The sequence below is a fragment of the Rhipicephalus microplus genome, chromosome 2 (assembly GCF_043290135.1).
Source record: "Rhipicephalus microplus isolate Deutch F79 chromosome 2, USDA_Rmic, whole genome shotgun sequence".
Taxonomy (NCBI): Eukaryota; Metazoa; Arthropoda; class Arachnida; order Ixodida; family Ixodidae; genus Rhipicephalus; species Rhipicephalus microplus.
Genome location: NC_134701.1, coordinates 281869846 through 281891942, shown reverse-complemented (window position 1 = coordinate 281891942; position 22097 = coordinate 281869846). Strand labels below are relative to the sequence as shown.

The 22097-nt window shown below is 44.9% G+C and overlaps 1 protein-coding gene across 2 annotated transcripts in view; it reads right to left on the bottom strand.

Annotated features, from left to right (window-relative positions):
• Positions 1-22097, bottom strand: part of LOC119163272 (uncharacterized) — a 59015-nt gene that overhangs the window by 18290 nt on the left and 18628 nt on the right. The window lies entirely within an intron of this gene.

Below are 22097 nucleotides of genomic sequence, written 5' to 3'. Positions count from 1 at the left end.
CAGAAGAAAATAAAGAACGAAGAGAAAAGAGTGGACTTCATATAAACCTTTGAGCGATTTATTAAGATTTGTCTTTGAAGCTGCGCATTTCATCCCGCTGCCCTTGCGATGCTTGTCGCTGTTAATTACTTTGCTTTTTTTTTTCTTATATCCACAGGAGCGAAGTGGCACCCCACAAAGGAGAGCTCCCTGTCGGGCTTAAATAAACAACCTCCTAGCAGGCGATCAGTCACAACAGTTTTTATTTATCAAGTGCAAGCAGAATAAGTAAAGGCTGGGGCATCTGACAGGATGGCTCCTATGCCTAACGTTTAGCATGACTGACGTTTACTTAGGCCGTGAACGATGTTGCGTTAGCATTGTCATAGCTGCGTGTCAGCGCGGTCTTTCAACGAGAACGAACAACACGTACGATATATTTTTTATTGCTAATGTGCTCAGCTACAAGTACAAAAGCAATTCCAATATGGTACCTGCACTTGCCTTGAGTTGACGAACTAGGCTGCCCCTTTTTGTTACCGGCATTGTGCTCGTATTGAAACTCTTAGTTATCATGTATCCGGAGGCACACAAATAGACTGAAATGACCACCTGTAGCCTGGAAGAACAAAGTTAAAAGTGTCTAATATAGCTATATAGAAATTCACTTGCTACTGAACCTTCCCAAACTGCGTAGAAACGACCTTGACACTAGTAAGAAAACGCACAGAACAACACGAGCGCATTGCGCAACACCAACACACCCATAAAAACGCGAGCGAGAGTCACTTCCAGTTAAGCTTAGTGTTTTCTTGATATCTAACGAAAGCGTCTTGTTACTAAGTGCCTCGGAGTCGTGCGCCGAGAGTATGATTTGTAGTTGTTCTACCATAGATTAATGACATGAAATAATGCCAAGAGTCTTGATACGCCGAGAAGAGTACATACAGACGTGCAGCCACAAAAAAATTTATAATAAAGCAGACAACAAGAAGAAGCGAGTTCTATGTTCATTTAATTGTGATTGTCCTTCAGATTTATAATATCAGATGATCGCCGTACTGCTAGCGTAACAAACATGAAATCAATTATTAACATTCCTTTACTCGCTACACGCCGTAAGTTATCCCGTCTCGTACTCTTCCACAAAATTTACAACTCCCTTCTGCGTTCACTTTTAATAACCCCACCGTCATACATTTCAACTCGTACTGACCATGCGCAGAAAGTTGCTGTTCCTCGCTTCAAGACATCAACATATTCCCACTCATTCCTGCCTAAAACTTGCAAGGATTGGAACCACCTCCCACAATCAGTTGCATCCATCACCTCGCCTTGCAGTTTTAAAACATCGCTCGATAACATGCTTTGTGTTGGAAATGTAAACGTTTGATTTTGTTGTTAGTTTTCTTGTATAATCTACTGGTTGTATAACATAGTTGCAGTTGATAATAGTTGCTTTCCAGTGTTTAATAATGTTCTAGTGTCTTGTCTATGTATTCTTTACTTTAACATTGTTCGTCAGTGCCCGCTCCCCTCTGCAATGCTGTAAAGCCCTGAGGGTACAATAAATGAAATGAAATGAAATGAAAACACCTCTGTAGGGCGTGAATAAAACTTCAGTTACGTTGTGAGCAGTTTGCTATTTGCAGGGTGAATTGTATAATATCGTAAACATAATCCCTTTATCACACTATTAAACCCTATGTGAGAGTGTCTTACATTTAACACCCCAGTAGGCAAAAGTTAACTCTTTCTTTTAGAGCTTTCTTTGTAGAAGTTGAAGTTTTGTTGACTGTCTGGGCGAGATACAAGAAGGCCCCATCAAGAACTTCAAACAACTGCTTTTGTGTGTCTTGGCGGCTGTTCATGCCGCTGTCACTTCCACTTCTCGAGCTCACTCGCTAAGTTCGCAACTTAATTCCCCCTTGCCACTTGAGCGACAGGATCGGCGTTAAAGTTCCTGACGAATAAAGTCACGTTCTTCGTCAATTTCTGCGATGCTCGCGCCTCTGCAACCTCCAATTTTGCGACCCTCCTTTCCCGCAGAACCAGGAGACTCGCGCGACCACCCGGACTCACTCGCAATAAGTCGACACCAGCGTGCCCCTTGGAAAACTCCAGAAGTGATCAGTCACCGCCATAAAAAAGTCTCCCGGGAGACGAAACAGAAAGAGAACAGCGCCGGCGGCAGCTCGGAGAATCAAAAAAAAAGTTTTTTTTTCTGGTTCACTGGAATCGACAAAATAGTGGGAAAAAATGAAAGGCTCTAAAATACTGACAAATAAGCGAGCCGTAGAAGTCTCTTCAGCTCCTATGCGCTGGCACCTCGTGCTCTATCCTTCGGGCCCCAAATAAGTAAAGCAGGCACCCGACTCACCCCACGATGCATCCATTGTGATGACGGCCCACAAAGAAGCCTGGGGACTTCTCCGGCGCCACAATGCGCGCGCGCGCCCAGCAAAATTAAAGGGGCGGTGGGTGCCGAGAAGGCACCGAGTACGGGGCTGGCGAAGAAGGTGTGACGAAACTTATTTCTTTTCATTCCTGTTCCTTTATATCAACGTTCAGGTGGTAGCCTCGTCCATAGAAGAAACGGCAGAAAGAGGCAGTGGAGAGGAGGAAGACTGCGGTTGCAGCCGTTTTCGGTAAAGCGGTACAGCATCCCGGAAGAGTCGGAGCTTGCGTGAGGACTGATACAACGAAGCTGTCAACCTATGGAATGGAGTCGCGATCAGCTAATCACTAACGACCGCTAAGAGATTTGTGACGTAGATGAGGTTCTATTAATCGTATTTGCTTTGAGAGAACACTAAATTCAGGTCTAATTAAGCCTAAAAGTCTAACATATTGTTTCCAGCTCCAGTCGCTCATGCACACATACACCTACTAAAAAAGAAACGAAAGAAAGGGATATTAAAAGTAGGTTAAGAAACCAAGTGAATGAATGAATGAAACAAGTGTGGACGAAGAAAAGAGAAAGAGGAAAAAAAAACAGCAGAGAATGTTATTTAAAGCGGACGCCAATTTATTTTCGACGTTCCAGAATATGCAACAACCTGTCCCGAAAGCGGGTATACTGTAGGGCTCCGCGATTAGCTGATGGCCAGCTGCAGCTCCGACGGCGCTGCGCAGTTTTATTGAGAGTGGGTGCAGAGGAGAAAACGAAAGGCGGTGAGAGAGAGAGAGAGGGGGGTCTCACCAGCTGTGGCCAACGCCGCCAAGTGGCTATGGAAATGTGTGCGCGCGAACGGTGTTCGTTTCTTCGGTACTTGCTGTATCTTTTTGTATCGCCAAAGCCGGGGGTGCTCTGCGCGTCGTTCAGTCCTCGGGCCCCGATATTATTCGCCTCGCTCGCGGCGGGAGCTGTTAATTCCGAGCCGTTTTACACGTCGACCGCTGCTACAGCGCAGCCGTGCTCCGAGCCCATTTATTCACCTCCAGCGTCTCTTTTCTTCACAGACATTCTTTCCCTTCTCCTAGCGACTTCATACCAACAGTCTCAATCCCTTTTTCTCATTCCTTGAACGAGTCGACAATTTTTCATTGAAGCGTGCGATGGATAGACGGCACGAGCTCTTTGTGGCGTCGCAGAGCTCGACGCCTCAGCTTGCCAGTGAAGTTTGAAACGCTCTGCAAAATGACTCAAAGAAATTTCGAATTCAGTAAAAAAAAAAAGGAAGTGTACTTACTTCTAGTTTCCAAGGGAACGTGAACAGACCCTGCGTCTAGAATTAAAGTGCTCACTTTTCAATAAAAGGAGCATTGTACGAATGTTTTCGAATAATAAAAGTGGATAATTGAAAATTGCGATGTAGGTGATGGCATGTGAACAACGTGATTCGACGCACGAGCGTTTTTTAGTCCACTGAAACTTACGCGCAATGCTTACTACAATACGTTGGTGTGAAGCAAAAACTGACGAGTTTATTCAACAGAACTGCTCGAACAGCCAATGCCTCAAGATATGTTTGCAATGGTAGCTGTGCACATGCTACCCCTTGAATAAATATTATGGCTACACCGCCAGATGGCCCCACAGCATCATTTCTTGACCTTTCTAAATATAACATATTGATGCGGGAAATTTGTATTCCTAGATTTTAAATGTGTTTCTTGTACACACACGGAACTTTTGTAGAGTGTCTGTGTAAAAGTTCTTAGACATTGTTGACATTTCGAAGCAGCCTTCTGACGTTTGATTGTATAATTTGTGTTTTCATATCAGGAGTTGAGAAGTGTTCTGTGTACGAAATGGGATAAGCTGGAGTCTCAAAAGACAAATGTGACTTGTTTTACAGATCCTTTGGGAGGCCCTGTAATTAGCGGTTTGTCTCCCAATACGTCCTTCGGTACCTAACAGTAATATTAATAATAGTTTGGGTTTGACGTCCCAAAACCACGATATGATTACGAGGGACACCATCGCGGAGGTTTCTGGGCATTTAGACCGCCTGAGATTCTTCCACGTGCAAATGAATCAGTCTACTGGTTTAAACCCTTTCGCCTCCATCGAAATTAGGCCGCCGTGGCCGGGATTCTGTACCGCGACCATCCGACGGGTCAGCTATCAAGCGCCATAACTAAGACCACCGCGGCGGGTTTTTGTTCCTCACAGTAGAACCCAAGTACTCCGCTTATTCACCCGCACTGACAAGCATGCTAAATGCTCCGCTACACGCAATGACGCGACGACTGGCCAATAATGGCATGCCTTGCGTTCCAATAGCCACGGCGAAGGTATATGCATAGCTTGTCAGCGTAACCTTCGTATAAACCGCAGTACATTTACATAAAGTGAGCGCTCGGAGCATAATGACTGCACGATAATAGACCGTGTAAATTCACGCATTATACGTATGATAACACTATAAATAACAGCCAACTACAAACGCCTCTTTGAATGTCTGTGTCATACAGTATCAAGGTTCTTCGCAAAATAGCGCAACCTGCGGTCGTCTGTGGCTTTCCGTGGCAAGCTTAAATTGTGACTCCTGCTTAAAATCCGAACAACACCGATACATTACTGTATATTGACATTTCCAGCAGCACGGCATGACGAGTTTCAGGAAGTTGACAGTTCCCTTAAAGGCAAGTTCACAAGAGGCACTGCAAGAGGTTCAGCGGCACTGGATCACACGGTAAACAAACAAACAAAATTAGCTGTTGGCCATGCTTTGCTGTCACGTGTATAACTATTTAAAATGTGAAAAATTTGGGAACACAAGGTGTCGGTGGAGTCGACACTACGACAAGCAAACTTTTTTTCAAGGCTGAAACCTTAATGCAGCTTTTGTTTTAGTTTTTTTAACAGCAAAAGCTGTTATGAGATCACAACAAGGGTGCCCCAGTTGTACGTTGCCACCGCCATGCACCGCCGCTGTCGGGAACCACTATCACGGGAAATGCTAAAAAGAAAGAACAAGAACTACATAACAAACAATACACAAGAGGGAACGTGGTTCGTATCTGGGTCCTCTTCGTGCCAGCCCGGCATTTTACCATTGAGATTCCCGGTGCTCCAAACTCTGTTGCAACTGATCCTATGCAGGCTACATGCCATGTAAAGAATAGCGCTAACATGTGTAATAAGGCGTAATAATAAACAGTAAGGTGTCACACAATGCGAATTGCGTAACGACAGGGTCACCGATTGCTCCAACCGAGTACAAAAGCCTTGTTCTTGTTCTCGTTCACCCATTGCCCATGACGCATATCCACCGTGAAGGATTTGCCAACAATTGAGTGGCTTTTTCAAATAATGTCCAGTTTTGAATTAATGGAGGTTATACAATTGAAATGTTACAGATGACCTAGAAAATGGTGATGCTTGATCTAATGTATTTAATTATATCAATATAGATAATTTGTTCTTCAATTAGGGCACTACTCTGTTTTTTATAAGTATATAGTGTTGCAGGCACGTCAAGATATTAATCTAGTATAATTAGCCGACCTATGAGGTTCATCAATATAATCTCCGATAGGTACGCAAACTCTCGCACCGGAAAATCCAGAAATGGAGGCTCCAAAAGACAAAGCCATAACAAAGTGCACGTAATGCATTACAAGTGTCACGGAAGCGGGTACCACGCTCCGACGAAGAATGACAAATAATGGCATTGTAGACGCTTCATGTGTAATTTATGGCGCAGTGGGTACCATGCAAGTGGACTAGTAGTAATTACCCCCAAAAAGTATAAAAAAGGCTCTATTAAGGCCGCGCTTTCAGCTTTCGCTGCGACTGCTACGCGTTGCGCGCAGACATGGCACTTTTTTTTCTTTTTTATTTAAACAACAACTTAACTCTTTTAGAGAATCACGCCTTCCGCATAAGGCTGATGTAATTAACTATAGCTTTAGAAACGATTCTAATTTCCTGCATGCGGATGCTCCTGTTGCAGAAAGAGTTCAATTGTATATGGTTTAGTTCATCATCACAGACAAGTAACCGTATATGATGAAAAGCAGAAGTTACAGGTCCCCACTGTATCACCCGCAACTTACCATAGAGGCACATGACGGTGCATCATTACTCGCAGACGTTGGATAGAGCCCAACTTGACAACTATGGACACATAGCTTCCTTTACAGAAGCGCAAATAAAGAGAGAAGGAAAAGAGAGAACGAAACACTGTTGTAGCACGATAAAAATAGAAAAAAAAATTACATTTTAACTCGGAAATACTTTATTCAAAGGTCCCTTAAGGCTTGTAGTACGTCGTTTCTGTCACAGATAAAACGTGAGAAAAGGAACAGGCGGGAAGCTTGGGAACAGAATTCCCGAGCTTACGTTCCCATTTTATAATATTTTGATGTTTTTTTTTAAGTCAGCAAGCGATTTCTTCTTCGGAATTTGAAAGTCACGAAACAAATCTAAAGGCATATGTCGCAATCCCTACGCGAGGCATAAGATAAGCGGCCGAAGCAGGAAGAAGTGGGAGAAAGGTGCACTGCGTTCTCGCTGTGAAAATGTTCTTACCGAACGTGAACAAAACTGCACGCCCATATAACAAGCCACGCGGCCGGGGCTGCGCGAAATAAGGCGGGTGAATCGAGCGTCAGGTGCGAGAGGTGCGATCGGCGGGTCGACTGGCGCGGATCAAACCGACGCTCAGGGAGGCCGAGAAATGAGCCCATCCTTCTACATAAGGGAAGCAGGCTTCAGTGGCTGCGCACACCGCACATCTAGCCCCTGTCATGACCCCCGGTGCTTTCCCAAAAAGCTCGGGTGAAAGTTCCACGCAGGAAACAAGCGCAGTTGCTTTGGTAAGCGGCCCTCTTCAAGCTCTCGTCCGGCGTCCTTTCCTCTCGTATCTCTTTTTGTGTGCGTTCTCTCGTGAAACAGATGTACGGATGCGCATTTGAACACACACAAAAGTACAGACAGACACATGGTCGTGCTACATACTCAGAGACAAATGAAACACGTGAAAGACCTTCCGCGTATCACGGATGTCCCTTCTTTCTTTTCGAACTTTCACTTTTTGCTGAAAGCAGGCTGACCGGACACTTGCGCCAGCACGAACGCAGAGTATTGCACTTATTGAAGACACTGTTAATGCACTGTTTCAATCTCCCGTTATTTGACGCACATACATGATGAGCACACACACACACACACACACACACACACACACACACGCGCACACACACACACGCGCACACACACACACGCGCACGCGCGCACACACACACACGCGCACGCGCGCACACACACACACGCGCACGCGCGCACGCACACACACACACGCGCACGCGCGCACACACAAACACACACACGCACACACAAATACACACACACACACAAATACACACACACACAAATACACACACACACAAATACATACATACATACATACATACATACATACATACATACATACATACATACATACATACATACATACATACATACATACATACATACATACATACATACATACATACATACATACATACATACATACATACATACACACATACATACATACATACATACATACATACATACATACATACATACATACATACATACATACATACATACAAAGCAAGCAAGAATGATAGAAAGAAGAAAAAACAGAGGAATGCGCGGAAGTGAAATCAAAGCTCTTTCTACACCCCGCAAAAGAACGAGGAGAAAACAGTTCTAGCCGAGCGGACAGGTGAAGGGATGGCGTAGACGCCTTGGCTGATTCGTATCACTTTGTCGAACGGCCTGCCTCTAAAGCTGCGGTTGCTTACCCTCCACCTTCCTATACACCACCATTTTCAGGCACTGTGGTGCGACCATGGTTCGTTTTTTTTTTGTTCTCCCGATAACTTGTGCGAATACCTGGAAAGCCATCATCGCGGAAACTTTAGAGCTAAAATGAATCGGCACGGCTTGCAACCAACCGGTTGAAAAGAGAGCAAATGTTTCCGAACAACCTCTTTTTTGCTCTGTTTTGTTTTCTGTGATTATAAAGAAATGACGCTACCGCTTAGCTTACACGAAACACTGCAATCGATGGACGAAGATGCCCTAATAAAGAAAAAGAGAAAAAATAAAGTCAAGCCTAGGAAAGGTAGATAGGTCAAACCAAAAGGATTTCAACATACTTTTTACCCTGTTTATTGTGTTATACCCATTCAACCGTGTCTCTTACCCAACATGTGCGTCAGCAAGAAAAGAGTAAAATGCGTAAAGAAATATGGCAAAGAGATAAAGCGAGCACTGCGCGCACGCAGGTAAGCACAAAAGAGCTCTTAGGTCAACGAATTTCAAAAACTGAGGCAATGTGTGGGTATCTTATAAGGCGACCCACATGTGTAAAGCACGATTCCCGATTTTCGAACTTGGAAAACGATCTTGAGTTACCGGCAGATTGAAAGGCGGTGGTGTGCGTCACCGAGAATTGCACGAGAAGTGTTCGACGGTCCTCTTGAATTCATGTTTAAACTGTACAGCCTTCACACGTGGAACTCTCGGTAACATGGATTTCGTATAAGTAAGCGTTCGAAAATGCCACGTGCAGTCACAAGAGAAGCATGTTTACAACCTTCGAAGAATGAGCAACGGCACACTGCTAGCAAATGCTCAGAAATACGAAACACGAAATGCATTCACAGCGAAAAGCAGACGTGTACACGTCAATGCATCCGGCGTCAGCATTATATGTCGTCGCATTTATTTTTTTTCACCACTTCATTACATCTACCTCAATTCGGCAAGCCAGTAGATGAGGACAGTTGTTAATCTATTCTTGCTGCAAGAGTGCCACGACAAATAATCGGGGGTGCGAAGCCGACGAGAAAGTAAAGATTTGCGGTCTTCGTTTTCTACCACACAATCTGCGTAATTCTCTGTCAAAATAAAAATAAAGAAATACTTCAAAAAACGGACGGGTGTTGCTTCCTTCCATGGAATCCCGTTATCAAAACACTTTGTGAGTCTAAAAAAATAACTGCAGCCGAAAAAAAGTAAATATGTGGAAGTGGACGATGTAATTACGACCACACGACACGCATGATTTCCACCCTACTTCAAAAAAAAAAAGAGAGAGAGAGAGTAAAAACCAGTCAGCGCTTTTTGACAACCGTCCAGTGGTCAGCATTTTACGATATGTGTTGTGCGTTCGGTATGCGTATAGATGCTGTAGAATTGCGCGTAATTTTTGGGGGTCAGTCAGATACGACTGCCTTTGTAGTGAATCGTACAACTTCGATAGACACTGACGCCTGCTTGGTTGTAAGCGCTTACGTAATACGATTATTACTATTACAGTTTATGTGTGTTTATTCGAAAAATTAAAACTGAATACCCCTAACTTACACACAGACACAGCGAACGAAGAAAGCGGATATCTTCCGACGGGCTCGTTTCTTTGATCACGAGAACGGAAACACAAAGAGAACAAATGAAATCCCCCGCGTTTTCCCAAGCCTAATTATCTGTGAGATTCATTTTCTTCTATCTAACGCAGATGCACTGTTTCTCTCGGGATTTATGCGTATGCCTCTGGGAGGAAAGCCGCTGAACGAGAAGCCACCGAGATTATAGACCTAATACAGAACTACGAAGAGACGCCCCGAGCCACCACACACGACCGAGTTTGCGCAGACATCATGAGGAGTCAGCTCTGCCGTTAGACCTGACGCTTACCTGTACACCAGCAACGCAAGTACAAAGAGGCAGCGCACAGCAGTGCAGCTATAACTCCAGCTTAGGAACGGCATCTTACCTTTCTCACTCTGCCTCGGCAACAAACGTAGCTTCTCCGGCAAGCGCACGCGCTCGACAGTGAAAGCAAACCTTCCGCTATCAGCATTCACGTACACTCGGATGAGGGCCCTTTCTTGCACCTTTTCGCACCTAAAAAAGCCTTTCACATGGCGCCTTCTTTTCAACCGCGAGAAGTGTCTGCATAAGAATCTGCCGCCATTCCCGAACAGAGCAGTGCTTAGCATTCGGGAAGCCCCGAAAAACGCCCGCGAGTCGTGCTCGTACACTGATACGAGTGTATTGTCTCGCTTTGAAGGAGCCGACGAGCGTTACGGAGAGCTGAAGCGATTGGGCCTTCCTGAATGCCATTATGGCGCCCCGCAAAAAGCTTCTTTGCAGCCACGAATACGTTCGATACGACGTTGATAGCCTTCGCAGCACGGCGTCGGCAGCTATAGGCTGCTTATCTGACACCGTGTTTGGGTGAGTGCGTGCGGCTACCATTAAATTTTGAGTATCGTGCTCGTTTCCGATCAAGTTCCTAGAGTTTTCAGAAAAAAAAAAATATCTAGCGTCTTTAGTCTCTCAAATACGACGCAATATTATAATAGAGATCTTCAGCGGATTACGTATATACCTGACTGAAATACGGTAAGGTACTAGAGTACTTTAGCAAGTTACAGAAACACGGTAGAGAACAACCGTATACCGCTCCCACCTTCTCGCTCGCTGTACTTTAGCCGCCCCCATTTCAAGTAACAGTGCGTTCTAGGAGTGACAGGTTCCACGTTAACAATGCCTATGCTGACAGGCAAAACATGAGCCGTGAATGTACTATAGTAAGTAAAAGAAAAAAAAAACTACTGGTGTTGGCGTACTTCACTGTAATTATGAACAGAAATTACACAAGCGACAAATGGCGAGCACTACGGTGATACTATACCCAACAACAGAACTTGCTCAATGACCCATGCTAAAAGACCACATAGTAATTGCATAAAACAGGGGCACGTGCATCGAGAAGCCGTCAACCCAAATAGTCATTTTCAGAATTACCGCATTAAATTACCGCATACTGAATCCAAATCAACGAATAGAAAAAAATATCAGTAGAGGAAAAAAACAAATAAAAATAATGCAGAGCATTCGCATTTAATGCCAGTGTTGTTAGTATACGTAACGTTTCGTACGCTCATACAAATGGTAGCAGCCGTCAACATAGTTTTTTTTTTCAGAATTACTGCGTTAAATCAACGCATGCTGAATTTAAATCAGGAGATAGGGAAAAATAGCAGGAGAGAAAAAAATCAAATAAAAATAATGCAGAGCGCTTGCATTCAATGCCAGCGTTATTGGTACTTAACGTTTCGTACGCTTAAACAAATGATAGCAGGCACACCTCGACGCTTTCGACGTTATAGAGAACTGTTCGCTAAACCAGACTCATACGGCTGAACCGGCGCTACAATCAAATACCCCCATTACTAACTACAGCTAGATATTCAGTGCTGTGATCGTACTTCACCATATATTCATGACTGAGGAAAAAAATGTATTAGGGGAGTATTTATGCCACACAACCGTAATCGTAATCTGGCTTGATCGCATTTTCTTTTTTCTTTTTTTGAAAACACGGCTCTCGCCATTTTCTCGTCGAGAACGCTGGCACGCGTTTGTGACCAGAAAGCGCGGGAAATGTGGGAACAGCGGTAATAACGCAGTGAAATTACGTGAAGCAGCTGACGACAGTATAGTTTTGTGGCAGAGATACTCCGCTAAGGTTCAGTTCTTCGTCTTTTAAGGGTGGTATTGTCGTAAGCTGTCTCGAAACTGGCGTCATTAGGGAAAACAACATTAAGCGTCAGGGAATAAGACGCAGTTTCACACATGCACGCTTGTATGCTGTATAAAGCGGCGAAGAAAGAACTGTGTATATTAAAAGAGGTAGAGGAAAACCCAAATATGGCGCCCATCACCTGCGCCTATCCGTCACGCACAACCGATAGTGCGATATGCTACTGTGGCTCCGACAACGTCGCGACCTTCACACAATGCAACCACCGCAAAGTTTCATTCCATTGAATATACAAGTGTTTGTGACATACCGTGCCGCGTGGGTAATGTTCAAAATTTCTTTTCCGTCACTGTGCCAGAACGTCAGATCCGCAGACGTCGAAGAAACGAACGACGCTTCTAAGTGAAGTATGAAACACTTATTCTATATTCCTTCACTCTATCACTCGCCCTCCGATATCTTGAGCGTTTCAAGGATTTCAGATCCTTGAAGCAGCGCATTATCGGCCTCTGCAGCGAAGAGAGTGCATTAAAATGGAGAGTGGCGCGAGACCCGTCAGTTCGCATTAGCGAGAATGAAATGAAATGCAAAGCTACATTAACGCACGCTCGAAAGGGATTGTCGATGCAGAAATTTGACAAAACAGAAACCACACAGACGGAAATCCCGGAAAAGTGACGTCTGTTCTCAGTCGCGGCCGGACTTTCAAGATCGATGTTCGATTCAGGCACTTCTATGTTATTCCTTTGCGCGTTCGCGTAGCTTGGCTGCCTGACGCTCCCACCAGTCGCATGTATTTCGCAAGGGCTTTGAGCGAGTTAAAAGTTGCATCAGCGTATCCACTGTGCGCGTGTTTTGTGTGTTTCGTTTCGAATGAAATAAAGACCGGGTCCAACAATGGTTCCGATTCATCTAGATCGTGGATTCATCCGAATCACCAAGGCCGTGTTGTTTATCGCTTAGAAGTTTACCAAGGGTCCGATACAATTCACCATTGTTTTAGCGTGTTTAGAAGGTTCAAAAACAAAGCCCAGTTTACCGCATTGTTGCCGCAATCGCTGTTTCGCGGTGAACGTCATTGAACCTTGATTGTCACATGTTATTATGAATCTCAAACATTACACTTGGATCTGTCCAATTTGTGTTCAATCAAGTTCACCGCGTAAATAGATGGAAAATTCGAATAGCAAGCTGCTGATCCTTATACTCGAGGATGTCATTAGTGTGCATTAAAATAGCCCCTAATTACACTCCCCTACCCCTCGACATAAAAGGGTCATACTCATGAAACGACATGAACTGTTTGTTGAGATCACACCATGGCTCTCGTAGCGAAAGCTAGCGTAAACCGCTGTAGCGGTTTATGTAAACCTAATTACAAAAGCTATATCGTAAACTGAAGTAGAACTCTCAGACGCAATTTTTAAAGTTAGGTATGAGGTATTTAGGATGTTTAGTGACTTAATTATTTCCACGTAGCTATGCTATTTAACGCGGCTATGCCTCAGATTATATAATGCTTGCGATTAATTAGGCGCGCGTTTACAAACGCAGATTAGTGTTGCTGCACACGCGAACCGAGCAAGCACCGTCTGCAGCGGGACGAAAAAAACAACAGTGACATTGCAAAAGCGCCTCCAGCTGTCACATTAAATAAAGAACACTTAACAGGTGTACTTAATACAGAGCTTATTACCATCAATGCATAATGTCAAGGCCACAGCAAAAATAAATAAACTAAATAAAATGTGTTTTAAATTGTACAGCTTGTCTGATGAATGCGTCTAAACGTATCCGATTGTCAACTTTAAAACTGACGCCATTGGGTGCCTAAATATACTTAATTTACCTATAAGGTTCGCTTAACGTATACTGGCGTCTAGACGACTCGTCAAACGAAGTTTCCCGTACACTGGTCTCTTATATTCGACCATCCCAGAGACATCCTTCGGACAGCGTGTTGCATTCAGTATTCAAACATGCGGCATGTGACGCTAGATACAACATTCATAATTGAAAATTTTGTTGAAGCGAACTAAAGAAGGACGTACAGAAGAAGCTGACAAGGACAGCGCTTGCTCTCACAAGTGAAGGTTTATTAAACAGAGAAGGTATTTAAAGAGGATACATTGTCTTTCGCGCATGTGCACCGGAACCTTTTCTGTTTGATAAACCTTCACTTGTGAGAGCAGGCGCTGTACTTGTCAGCCTCTTTTGTCCGTCCGTCTTTAGTGCGCTTCAACAAAACTTTTAATTATGAACGTAATCCAACTAGCCCAACTTGGCACCTTGCTGCTAGATACAACCTTTCAAACGATCTGAACTAACTACGTCACATATAAGAAAGATATCCAAAAAAAGAATGTTACGCTGATTGATACGAACTTGAATCGACATCTAGGTGGGAATGCGAGTGCGATCAAAATATCCGCACATGCTTTCTGCGGTCCAACCGACGCATAAATGCCATTCCGCTACATATATCTATTTCTGATAACGCAGTCGTACGTAGAAGGCTTACCCACATATCATCCAGCGAAACGCCGAGGTGCCATGCGACACGAATGCCAGCCACCGAAACTCGTTCCGCGTCATCGTTTCCATGCCTCGGGTTGTAATTATAGCAGAAACAGAGCGCCACTCCCAACTGGTGCGACGCAATCTGCGGAAAAAAAACAACTTGCCATTCGGAGTTAACGAGTACGGCGAATTTCTGCGAACGTGGGCAAACAAAAGCAGCAGGATCAAAAGACGAATTACTTCTGCTTCTGCACAGCTCATTTGCGTCACTGCCCCTTTTTGGCGCCCTCGGAAGCCGATTTCGGCGCGACTAGGCGGTGTAATGCTACACGGAAACGCGTCGACCTGAAAAAAAAAAAATGGATGGAAGGAGAAGAAAGTTCATTTGTACACATCTGAATCTGCGCATACCGGTCTTTAGCGCTGACAGAAAAGGTAGAGGGATATAAAAGAAAGTGCAGTGCGAAAAGATAAAGCCCTTAAACACACACGAACAAACCAACAGAAATGTGTTCTTGTCGGTGCTGGCCGTTGCAGTCAGCGCGAGCTAATTCGTGCCACGCACTCGCAACACCGGCGCGCGTTTCTCTGGCTGCAGCACCATGGTTCCACTCCCCCCCCCCCCCCCCTACATAGAAAAAAAAAAAAGAACGGCCCGCGCGGTTTGCTAGCGGAGAACCATCATCGATCAAGCCGCAGGCTACGCTTCATTACCCACCTCGAGATTCCGCCCCACCCTCTCCGTCACCTCGCTCACATCTCCTTTCCTTCTTATTTTTATGTTGTTATTATTTCCGCAATGCCTGGATTGAAACCCCAGCGAGCTGATGCCAACAAGTTAGCCGAGAAATGGAAACCACGTTGGCAACGCAGGTCTTCGTCGGGGACGTTGGATCTCGCACGTTGGCGCTGGAGACGCTGCCGTTCCTCTTCGACGTGGCGAGATGATCTCAGCGCGATTTCTTCCCACCTCCTCGTAACGAAGAGCACGAAATGCCGTCGAGCTAGATAAGCAGCCGTCGCCTCTCCGAAAACCTGTTGCCGGCTTTCAGCGTTGGCGTGTACACATGCCATCACTGGAAAAGTTTCTCGTCTGCGTGCTGCGTCAGACATGAAAAGCTTGGCGTCTTCATTTACGTGCTCTTGCCATACCTACGTCCGCTAACAGGCTGCTTTATTGAAGGGACACTAAAGTCAAATTACAATTTACGTGAGAGTGAAAGCTCTATGTAAGACAACATCTTAAACGACGATATTATCAACTGGAGTGCCCTACTTACCGAGAAATTAAGGTAAATGTGCAATAATACGTGGGTGCTGTAGAACATTCTCAAAATAATTCCGATTACGTCAGACGAACCGCATACAATTATTCACTAATAATCGATCTTGCTGCACTAAATAAAGGAGCTCCCGTGCATCAACAGACGCAATAAAATGCTGCTTGTTCGTTTCTGTTTGATTCATGAAAGAAAGAACCACCGGACGTTACTATAGGGAATGGCGCGAGTCGTTCAAAAATTGAATTTTCGTATTGAGGAAGCTAGCTTCTGAATTTTTGCATGGCTAAACTGGACTGGTCTTGCCATCTATCGGGACATAGCTGAACCAAAACACGTCTGCCATCTCGGAGCCAATAGCAGGAAATTGATCAATAGCCGATGTTGCTGCTGTGGTCCCGCTGCTTTCGTTCTGCTGCTACTAGTGTCGGCGGCCGCGCAGTAAGCCAGGCAACGCTGTGCACAGTAACAGTGACGTGAGACGTTCCGCTTTTTCAGGCGGGTAACTTGAAGTGCGCTAACCCGATTCGGACCATTAAATCGTGATTTTATTTCAAAATAAGGTCTTATTTGGCACAAAAGTAACACTACGAGGTCTCCGAACCGCTATTTCAACAATCGACATCGACTTAATAGTTGCATTCGGTGTTCCTTTAACGGGGTCATTACACGATCACCCACCAAATTGTTACTTCTAGCGAGAAAGAGAAATAGATGGTCTAACATACCTGTAAACACGTGAGAAATGGTCTGTAAAAGAATACTTTTTGTCCAAAATGAACCCCGAAAGTCAACAGCTATAGACCTCGCCTACCACCATCGATCGCCATTTCGTCATGACGTGTGTGACGTCATGTGCTTCATAGAGTGGAGCCGTCCTCTTCCGCCAAAGTTTCAGCCATTGTAAATCGTTCAATTTCAATATCGAGCCGATGAAAACTATAATAGACTGATGTACGCACATATGACCACGAAATGAAATCGTTGGCCGTAATACAGACGTTAGCAAGCAAGCGTCTTGTTACGCCACGGCACACGAGTGCGACAGGGTTGTCTGATTCTCGGGTCATTCGGGTGTTTATAAAAATGCTCGTTTTAAATTAAGCGTTTGACCAAAGTCGCCGACATTTCTCCGGCTTGTTTGTGAACACTCAAGGATTAACCTACGTAACAGAGGTCACGAGCGAAAACTTGGGTCCTCCTTTAAAATTCTAAAGCCTAAGGTGTCTCATCATACGGGAAAATTGACCGTCGGCGTAGATGCCAACACGAGTGGCGAAAAAAATTCAACGCGGTGACGTCACAGATATGCATAAATAATGGCGTCGTTATGACGTCACTTCGAAGCCATCACGGAGTCAAATAACCTAGACGTGACAGTACGCAGACATCATCACTTGATCGAAGCGGGGCCAATCACAGAGCTGGCCAGTGCCAAACCATATTGGGTGCAGAAAGTTTTCGGGAGGGTAAACGCATCTATACAGATAAGAAAAAAAAACGAGATGGTTTTTGCCTTCGAGTGGTATCAGACGAACGCACAAAGGACCCTGTAATCCAACTGTGTGCTTAAGGGTTTGATTTTTTACATGAGCGCATTTACTGAAACTTACGCGACAGAGCGAAGCGACGAAGGAAAGACTGTGAGGTGAACCCAACAGGTAAGACCTTTCATTTATTTCATTTCATAATCTAATCCATTTATCCCTTTCAATCTGCAGGAAACTACGATAGCAAAGGAAAAAAAAATGGGATTGAAATGTGCGAACAGAGAGAAAGGAGTTCTCACTTGTGAACGGACACACGCGCACAGAGAAGCGCTCATGATCGTCCAGTGTATAGGTTGAAGGCGAGCGCCAGGGCATCTCTACAAGCGCAGACACTTTAATCGCATTTCAATATCTAATCCGTAATTTCCCGCGCGTTTGTGCCCCATTTCGCTGAATCGTACGAATTGTATATGTCATCATGGCTCATGATAAACGCAAGTATCCCACATCATTCGCTGTGCCTTCAACACTATCATATCTTACATTAAGTGAGGAGGTCTTCCCGATTTAGATATGCCCGGGCTCTTAGTGATGAACACAACGTTGCCACTTTGTGTGTGGATGGGATTATGGTAGCCTCCTCCCTCTACTGATAGGCATGGTGGCCACAACAGACAAGGCGAAGAGGACATTACCTTTTACATACACATTATATCGACGAGCAAGTTCCTCTTGATAGTTCCATGGATCCCATATGGGCCTCTGACAGCGCTTTATCGTATCTGAAATCGGAATAAGCTAAACGCAGACGCACTAAGTCAGGCTTCCGGTGTTTTATTTTAACCAATTGTATTAAAACTGTTCTAAAAGAAAGTCTCTCGCCTCGGCTTTAAGGAAAGCCCCACAACATGTGTTTTGTAGTTTCCTTTAAACACATATATGCTAAAACCTAGCACTGGCGGCCATTGAAATGAGTAGCCGTTATTAACAAACTCCTTGTCGGAAACGACATAGCAATGTGCTTTTTTCCCGTCGAGTGAAACAAGTAATAGTTGTAACCGTGATAGAGTCAATGGCTCGTAGACCGATTCGCGAAATGAAATTAACACACAATTGACATAGAAATGAAGTTGAGCCGACATGCTTCATTGAAAAAGAAAGTGGCTGTTCCTATTGACTTGATGTGTAATTAAATAACAGAAATTGGTCAGTCACTACCTACTATCGCATCGTACTGCTCGGCAAACTCGCTACGCTGGCCACGTGAGACGCCGATGCAAGGCCCGCCGTGCGCACGGGGCTTCTGAGTGTGCGGCGTATAGCGCGCCACGCATTCGATTGTCCTCGCAGCATTGTCCGTGCACCTCCCTCGCATGCTCGTGTGTGGTGTTTTTAACACCTTCATAAATTTAAGCATACAGTGAGATTTGATAAACGACCTTTCGACCGCGTCAGCTATACAGGGACACAAAACGAAACGCACCGCACACTGTGAGGGCGTCGCTGCGGACAGGCTTGAGTTGGGCAATAATGAAATCTCACGCCTTGCGTTCATTTAAAGCAGCTAACCTGATACGCAACCCGTACACAAACAACAGGAGAGAAATGGCGCTCATAATAGAAGACTGGAGGGACGATCAATCCGGTATTAGAGAAGGAATCCACTAATTGGATTGGCCGCACAACAAGTAGACCAGCTAAGTACATCAAACCGACTGACTTTGTTAAATGTCAGCCGTTTTAGTCGGAAAGAAAGAAACGTCGAACTATAAGAAAAAAGAAACGGAAAACAGGCCGTCGCAACCAGTTTGAGATCTTCTAGCTGCCTTAAACAGCTTTGCGCAAGACCAAACGCATTTCGCACAAAGGTTCGCACACAAAGACAACTGTCACGCCGTCGTGGTTACATAAGACTAGCCCCATTGTCCATTTTCACCACCGCATTGTGACTTCCTCAGAGTTACTGATTACTCGTCCAAAAGAGGACGAGTGGCCGCGCGAAACGAAACAAAGACGAATGGGACACTGCTAACCAAAGTACGACCTTGTAATGGCCGCTGCACGCGCCTTATACAAAAGATCCCTTCACAGCTCTGACGGAGACAGCGCCATCAGCAGGAAACGGTGGCATGGCGTTAGCGTCAGGACCGGGGAAGAGGTAGAATTAGGGGAGGACGTAACACGAACGCAATGGACACACACACACACACACACAGTGAAAGAAAAGATGGGTTGCGCGGGCTCAGGCACGTGATCGTCACGTCAGAGCACGCGTGCAGTGCAGACAAAGCTACTGCGGCGCTGCCGAACCAACATACTCGGCTAATTATTTCGTTCCCTCACAGCCTTAACGTTTCGGGCCTCTATAATTTACAAGCGAATAGTACGGCTTCGTCAGTCCGCCCATAAATGTCGTTAGAAGAACGTGATATCCACAAAATTCAGTGCGACGAGTTCAATTGTAATGCTAAAAAAATAAAATATGCAGATCGTCACGAAAAGGTAAAGCGGGAAAGAATAGCACCTACATGAAAATGATTCGAGTTTGGTCAACGTCAGCGTAGTTGACCGGGTACAATCGCAGCCGAAGTGTCGAGTTTTCGCAGATCTTCATAGCAGCTTTTAAGTATGGTCTACCACTTGCTTACTGTCGTTGATTATGCAGTATGATCATGGTAGGGTGACGATACCAACGCCGCGGCACTTGTCTAGAACGCGGAAGCTTCGTGCCCCTGAACACACGGCGCGGAAACAAATTTTTGTGTGGTCGCTTGTAAAGAATGCTCTCTTTTCTTTCACCCAGAACATCCCACGATGATCAATACAACTGTGGGGTGAGCGTAGAACACCAGTTGCTGTTGTTTTTTTTTTGTAATCGTTTTTACAATAAACGTGATGTCGTTCGGACTGTGTTGAACAATATGATAATCACATGTGGGGTTTCATGTGTCGAAAACACGATATAGGATTATAAGAGACGCCGTAGTGGAGGTTTGCGGAAGTTTCGACCACCAGGCGTTCTTTACGTGCACTATAGCATCTCGCAGTACACAGGCCTACATCCCTTCTCCGTCGAAATGCGACCGCCACGGCGGGAATTGAATTCTCCACTGCGTTTCAGAAATTGCCCGCCGCGATGGCGTGGTGCTTACGGCATTCGGCTGCCGACCCGAAGGTCGAGGGTTCGATGCCAGTGGTCGCATTTCGACGGAGGCGAAATGCGAGAGGCCCGCGTACACACTGTGTCGATGTCAGTGCAAGTTAAAGAACACCGAGTGTTTGAAATTTCTGGAGCACTCCACGACAGCATGCCTCGTTATCATAGCGTCGCTTTGGGACGCACGACCTCAGATATCATCATTGGTCACACAAGTTGCAGACAACAGACGATCCTTCAAAATCACGTTCCATGTACCATGGCCTACGCGTCGCAGGCTTGCGAAGAACGCTTCCATTGTTCTTGAAGCTGAATGACCTCAGTGAGTGCGGCTGTGGTCGTAACGGACAGCCGTAGGTGTTCTGCACTTCATTCTTATCTATCATATATTTCCCACAATGCTTGGTAGCAAACCACGAACGCAGTTGCCATGTCTTCACTTTTATTTAATTTAATTAATTATGTAATTTACTTCTCGCTTTTCATCTCTTTCCTTCCAGCCGTGACATATCCAAGACAAATGTATTTACCTCCCGAATCGCAGGCCGTGGAGTATCGATTTCATGTTCATTAAAACTTTTTTGTTAATCGATATTCAAAAGAAATGTATTTACCTCCCTATTCGCAAGCTGTGGAGTTCGCGGGACCAACCACAAACTTTTTGTCAATCGATTTCCTTATTTGGTTTAAATTTAGCATAGAAATTGCATCTTATGGTCCTGTCCATTCAAAATAACACTCTTCACAGCGGGCCGCCTGGCTTGGCGGAACAACACCATAGAACCTGATTTCACACACAAGCCTCAGGTGACACACACAGGCTAGACATCGGAAGACTACAGGAACGACTGGTGGTCAATGTAGCCGCCATGTTTTGGACGCCGGTATCTGAGATAGGCTTTGCCGATTGAGGATCGTGATTTCTTTCTTCTTTTTTTACAACCCCAGCAGGTAACGCTTCTCAATTTTACACTAAATAATTACGGCCGTTACATAAATCATTCTGCTCGCTAATAGCAATCCTATCCTTGTGAAAGTCTTACACATACACACACGCACACGCACACGCGCACACACACACACACACACACACACACACACACACACACACACACACACACACACACACACACACACACACACGCACACAAGATGCATTTGTTATATTCCTTCCTCTTGAGGGATGAGTGGCAATCTACGAGTCAAAAGTTGAATATGCTTGCCGAATGTGATCCACTACATCTTTTTTATTGAAATAGAAAATAAACGAAGGAGTTTTTGTCAACGTTACTTGGCGACGGCTACTCCTTTCCACTTGATCGTTACAATAAAAGAAAAAAATAGCATATATACATATATACAGTCCTACATAAGTGGGAGCAAAAGTTCTCCTATGGCTAGAACAAACACGTAGTCGCCACGCTCACATTTAGCTGTGCTCAGTAGTGGTCACAAATCTTCGTTTCTTCGAAGTGTTGGAGCACCTTCATTGCTTTGCCATTTGTTTTAGATGGCCATGGACCTAGTATTTTATGCAACGCAAATGGTCACTCGGGATCTAACTTATGGAGTTCCTGTTCGAGTCGCCTTTCAGTGTGTGTCGTGTTTCGGACAGTCGAGCAAGAGGTGATAGATATTCTCGTCGTCGTGGTCGCATGAACATGCTGAC